We start from the raw sequence: 6,782 nt of genomic DNA on the forward strand, positions 1-6,782 counted from the left end.
TGGGAAAGCAACCGATTGACAAATAGAGTGAGCGATGACACATCAAACATCCACCCTTAAATTTATTCGAGAAGGACAAGGCTTTTACCTCTTTCGAAAAATGTTGCTCTTAGAAGAAATTTGATATCACAAACTTTACCTCACCATCACACGTGCACACCAAGCGAGAGCATACGGCGAATTCACCTAATAAACTTTCTGCTCCTCCATGGAATGCGCGGTATTGCAAAATTGCTTTACAGCCTTGGCAGAGGATCAACTGAAAGTTCCTTAATTTGTTTTAATCCATTTAACAAACTCCACATAGAATGCCTACCGAGGGAGGTGTCTAACGAAACTGGCAGTTATCAGTTGCGTTAGAGAAAGAGTGCAATATGAGGGCTTAAAGTTACGCGGGAACTCCCCACCTAAGGCCACAGAAAGTGAAGAAGCCTTTTGAAAGCAACCCCATTATCAAAACTTACACATTTAATCTAAATGTAATTGCAGTTGGGTACCAGGAGTAAACAGATACAGATCCTCATAAAAACCTATCAAACAAAATGACTGTTAAGATACACCCTATGAAGATAAGACTGAGAAGCTTGTTTGACCCAAATTCATTGTTTTGTAAGTCACAAATATCGACTCCTGTCTATTATCGCAAGACTGCCACCCCAAGTCCTAAAATGTATGCCATTTTTTACAAGAATACACTAATTAAATAGTTAATACACGATCATAAAATGGTTTTTAAAAATGTGTATTATTATTTACTATAAATAGCAATAGCCACCCATTTTTCCCAAACTTTCTAAGAATACAGTTTTAAAGGAACATTACTGAGCGTTGCTTAGTACAGCAACCCTTAAAACTCACCTGTAGCCTATATTTCATCGAGCCACGACCCCAGCCTCCGCTTTCAATATAACGACCGACATCGCATTCTTACATCACGCGTCAGTATAAATAATAATCATGAAAACAATATAAACTAGTCTTTCAACAAGGAAAAAATCAATTTGTTATCGTAAAATCAGGATACAGCGGTCACAACAAAGTGCGCAAGTGTTCAGCTGTCAGAGGAAATGTGTTGTGATCCTTGTAATGTTCCTCATCTAGGCTCTCCAGCGCTGTGACGGAAATCAGCAGCCCCGCGGAGTCGCAGGCTCCTTTGATGGGTGACGCGCACAGGCAGCGGCAAAACCCAGAGCCGGACAATGATCACCGTCCCCGTCCGATATCCAGTTAAACTCTGACCGGCGCGGCTTACTAGGCAGTTTTGTTGAGCCCGGATTATGAAGCACGGAGGCCTGGAAATCGTTGCAGCCTCCGTCGTAGTAAAGCCCTCCCGGTCTACCTCTTCATTGTAATAACTGCGCCTAGCCTTGTGGGCTAACATCAACCTGCACTGGAAGTCATCTGTAACTTCCAATAAGTTCCTCACTTTTCAAATGATTTTGAATACTATTATTGTGCTATTTGGAAAAGGCCGTGTCAGCTCTTGACTGTGGGTGATCGGGTCGCTCTGTGTCTGCTAGTGTCTACTTTTGTGTCGACATTCATCAAACGGAAGAACTTTTATTTGAGAAGCCACCAGGGCAAGGAAGCACACTAGGCATGCAGAGGACGCGCGCCCACTGACGGAAAAACAAATATTGAGTGGTAAGATTCGTTTTTAAGTAAGAACCGAAAGAATGAGCAAAACGAGCTGCAACCTTTTGATATTTCGTTTTTTTTGAACCAAAGCGAAAAAACGGCTTGTTTCCCCTGGGTTTCTGCTTGTGTTCAAGCTTATTTCCCAGAATAACAGACAAAATACGATAAAACGTATCACCCTTGTCCCGGAACGTTATTGTTTTCTTTTGTGTGTTGCACTTGGAAGTTGCCGCATTTCGCAAGCCTGAAAAAAACCCTCAATCCATGGCAGTGATTGTACTTTTGAGTAATTTCCGTATCAACACCCACCTGGAACTAGATAATGCTGATTTAATTAAAGAACTTAATTTGAAAAAGCTGGCAAAGACGCCCCCCGGCCCATGTGGAAGAGCCGATTCCGTTCATCACAGACAGGCCACTGATCAACGCCCTTCCCCATTTGTTACAACTGTGGTAACCGTGGTAGAATGTGGAATGCAGCCTTTAGAAAACATTTTTAACAAATGTATGCATAACTACATCATCTCCTCGTGGGAGCCAGGAGCTTTCTCGGCACAACCCACTTCCTTGCTCCCCCTCTTTAATCCCCGCTGCCCTTCAGAATGTGTACTTTTTCCAAGACCACAACTGATGACACACTCCTTCTTCCCCCTCCTTTTTCTGCCTGCTGTACTTTTGTGTCCAGGTTGGCTCTAGTGGGCCCCACCCGCATGGCACTTGCGCCTGCCAACCGCGGTATCTGTGTACAGCCGTGTTGCCTCTTTCCTGACAAATGTGGCCACTGTTTGCGGGGACAAGAGCCTTTCGCGTCACTGATGACTCCTCCCTGCTCCCAACACGGTTTAACCGCTGTCCAAAAGGCTGCCTGCCCTTACAAAAAGCCCCCAGAGGGAACGCATAGAACGGAGTGTCTGCTGGCCTGTTTGTGGGCTAACAGACTGGATTAAGAGTTCAAACAACGACATGTGCTATGTTGAGATCATACAGACAATCTCAGCTATGTACAATTTTTTTCTCCAGTGGTGTTGATATTACGTATCCAAATAAAGTAATACAAATATGGTAACATAATTAGGCATATATAAGACATGGTTTGGTGGCATACTGAATAGGTTTTTCCCCTAAAAGAAAAAATCACATCACCTCTGAGCTGCATCCACAAACCTGCTCCGATACGAAACGTGTCCTGGACAGTATCTGTATTGCTCGTATCTGCAGAGATCCTGCCCTTCTGCCTGTTGTTGCAGCAATGTTCTGGGGTATGATCAAAATTGACCAATGGTCTTACCATTCACCATTTAAGCACCTGGTAAGCCTCCGAATCAAATCCTTACCCCCATTGCCTGTTTTTTTTTCCTGGCTTCCAACACATCAAGTATGAGGACAAATCGTTCACGTTGTCTGCCTAATATATCCAAACACTAGCAGGTGCCTGTTGAATTAATTTCACTGTGCCAGGTGGTCATAATTTTATGGCCGGATCGCGTGTATTGCATCAGTATTGCATTTTAGATGCTTTTGCATTGAACATCTTATTGGTAAATCGCGCTGGCTGTGTCACAGAACGGCTGGGTAGTCGAGGGCTGAGCCCATGTCGTCCACGTTCGCAGGAGTTGACGTGATTCTATAAAGGGATTGTTGCCCGCTGCAGCTATACACACTGACACACTGCTTTATCAAAGGATACCCCCCTGACGCTGTCCTGCTATGTTTTTTATCTGCTTCTGTGTGGCCTGTGGAAAATAGCCAAACATAATGTATGCGCATCTTATATCATACCGTTAAGCTGAGGGCCTTCTATGAATGGGCCAGCTCTGCTGAGGAGCTGGTTTTCACTGACCGTTCCCTTTGCATTAGATGAACACACCAAGATGCTCCTGAAGGTGAGAAACACATCAGTTATATCTTCAATCAATTCAAAAGGGTTGCTCCAAAAATGAATCTTGAAGGAACTTCTTTAGCACCTATAAGTGATAAGAATATACATTTTAAGTCTTTTACTGTGGTGTTAACTCCAGCTCGAGCCAACAAGGAGCCCAAGGCAATCATTCTGCCTTCCCCACCAATAAATTGTGATTGTGTGTAAGTATTCGAATAGAAGTTTTAATTTGATTGTCTATAATTCAATTACTTCTACAATACATTCAGAAAATATATTCATTTGAATTTAGTGTTCCAACCCAAACACAATGCATCTACATGTTGTACTCCCCCGCTATGGATCAGCATCTCCTGATTTCAGTTTTACCCAAAAAAATATGTTAATCATATATATATATATAATATATATACCCACTATATACGAAAAAAAAGAAAAACCATAGTATAGAAAAAAAGTGTATATATACTGTATATAATGATAACATATACTTTTTTATTTTATTTTATTTTTTCTTCAAGAAAATGTTTTTTAAATCCAGCAGAAGGTTTGACGCATGTCCTCCTGGTTTTTCCCAGCTGCTGACCAATCACTATGAGCGTTGTTGGAAATATTACTGCCTGGCTGGAGGCTGGGGCAGCTTTGGAGCTGCATCAGATGAGGAGCTTCATCTCTCCAGGAAACTGTTCTGGGGGATTTTTGATGCTTTGTCTCACAAGGTGAGCTTTGTTTGTTGTTTGTTTATGAGGAGTTGTACTTCTAATAAGTAAAAAGTAAAAAAGTAAACTGAACTATGTCTAAAGCTGGCAGTTAGCTTCTTTTATATATGCGGAAACTTTAAATCACATTGGTACAGCTGTCATCAAACTGGCCTCGATCTGTCTCAGAGGCTGTGTTCAGTCCTGGTCAGTGCCGTGTTCACTGGGAGGCTGTGGAGTCCAGCTGCAGCTACAGCAGCAGTAGCTGTAGGACTTGAGAGGGAAAACAGACAATATTTTCTCCATAAAATGTGATCCAATTTAACCAAAATCAATAATAAAGTTTTGTTTTTATACAGTAATCAGTGAAACACAGCCCCCAGAAACACTCTGCCATGCTGTTGCTATCTAGCTAACAAATAAATATTAGCTCCGTATCGCTAAAAGTTAAAGATTGATTGATAGGTGAATGTGATGATATTATTGGTTGAAACTGTTTTCTTCACGCTTTTTTAGGTTCGCATAAGATATTGTTTTACAGGAATAAAATAACAGGATAAAAAATACGAAGAAATTGTTGTGAATTCGATACTACAGACATTCAACCCAATGACAAATACCACGATATAATGCAAACAATGATAACAATATGTTGTTGGTTTGCAAACTGTCACTACAGTTTACAGCAGCTAAAATGCAGACAGGACAAGATGGTTTAACATCACAACATCAGCATATTTTGACAAACTAGATAATAAACTTAATGTCTGTGTGCAAGTCGTTACTTGACACGAAAATCCTGTCTGGAACAAGAAGTTAGCGTTGTGTGGCTTGGTCATCGACATATAAACGACAGATGACGTGACAGCTCCCCGCAATGAAGCCAAAGCATCTCCTTCCTACCTCTAATGGATAACTAAACCCTGCCCTCTCCATGTTAATAAATGTTTTCCAAAGATGGTTTCTGTCATTTTAGGTAGTTCTTATTACTCTGATGTGTGTTTTTTCTGATACGTTTGGCAGCTGAGTCCTGCTTGTGATTGAATCAGCTGTATGGGTAGAACCTCAATACTTTAGCGTCAAGCCAGATCACTACTGCTCAGACTCTGGCTCCAAATGATGTTGCCAGCATAAGATGGCAGCAGCCGTATCTGGGATATTTTGGCTTAGTTTTTGTATTCATTTTCAACAGACACAGAATGGAAAGTGAAAGGACTGTGAGGAGATGCTCACTGAAATTGAATAGTAGTGCATTGGATTAGAGTTGAGTTACCTAGAATTGCTTTCACGACCTTTAAACCTGCAGGGGAAACATAACAGTGCTGCGTAATGATGTGTGAAGCAATGTGCTCTGTCTGTGTTTTTATGATGTAGCGGTATGACCAGGAGCTGTTCAAGCTGGCATTACCATGTCTCAGTGCTGTGGCTGGAGCTCTTCCTCCAGACTACATGGAGTCCAACTACATGGCCATGATGGAGAAACAGTCGTCCATGGACTCAGAGGGAAACTTCACTCCACAGCCTGCAGACACTGCCAAGTAAACAACATATTTATTTTGTCAGTGTTAATTTCTGTTAACATTGACAACTTCACTCTACAGCCTGCAGACACTGCCATGTAAACAACATATTTAGTCAATAAGTCAAGTTATTTTTTATGCAGATCCTATTTTCGATTTTTAGATTTTACAGATTGTTTGCTTGGCTTGATTTGATTTGATTTGACCTCACATATTTGAATATGTTTTTGGTTTTTTTACCTTTGTGCTGGTATCCTTAAGCAAGATACTGAACCCCATGCTCGGTGTATGAATGTGTGTAAATAATTAGTTTCTGTTATGGGCTTTGCCATTAGTGTATGAATGAATGTTTGTAATTGTGGCATGAAGTGTAAAGCACTTGGAGTTGTCAGAAGATTAGCAAGGCGCTGTATAAGTGCAGTCCATTTACCTTTTACCATTTTCTTCTGTCTTATCAGTGTGACTGTCCCAGAGAAACTGGACTATTTCATAGTCAGATATGCAGAGCATAACCATGAGAAGTGGTGTATAGAAAAGGTAAGGAGGCGAGAAGTTACACATAATACCGCAGTATCATGTTTCAGTATTAATACTATGCAAGAAAATGTATTAATTTTGAATTGTTTTTTTTTTCAAATGTTTGACAGTTTTCCAATGGCTGGTCATTTGGGGAACAGATGTGTCAAATCTCCAAAAGCCACCCTTTATTGAAACCATACAAGGGACTCTCTGAGAAGGTAGTCTGCATGCAGCTGAGGATGGCTTCATGCAAAAATGTTTTGTTTGTTTTTCTTTTTTTCCACTGAAGATTCATTGACCATATTATAAACATATAAAACTAACACAACAACATGTAAACAGGATAACAAACATTAACAAAATAATACAACAACAGTAAAAAAGGGGAGTTTTTTTTAGTAATGCATCCATTCTCACGGTTTCATCAACAAAATCAATTTTTATTTCCAGAGTCTTAAAGGTGAACTTCGGCAGATTTTTACCCTAGTCTTGATCATTAGAGGTCCCCGAGTACTGTCAATAGGAAAA

General features: G+C 40.7%; 1 protein-coding gene across 1 annotated transcript in view; it reads right to left on the bottom strand.

Annotated features, from left to right (window-relative positions):
• The window catches only part of LOC118334266 (ryanodine receptor 2-like), a gene marked incomplete in the record, with an annotated part of 114,618 nt that overhangs the window by 75,974 nt on the left and 31,862 nt on the right, over positions 1-6,782 (bottom strand).

The sequence above is a fragment of the Morone saxatilis genome, unplaced genomic scaffold (assembly GCF_004916995.1).
Source record: "Morone saxatilis isolate NCDOM2014 unplaced genomic scaffold, NCSU_SB_2.0 Contig1, whole genome shotgun sequence".
Classification (NCBI taxonomy): Eukaryota; Metazoa; Chordata; class Actinopteri; family Moronidae; genus Morone; species Morone saxatilis.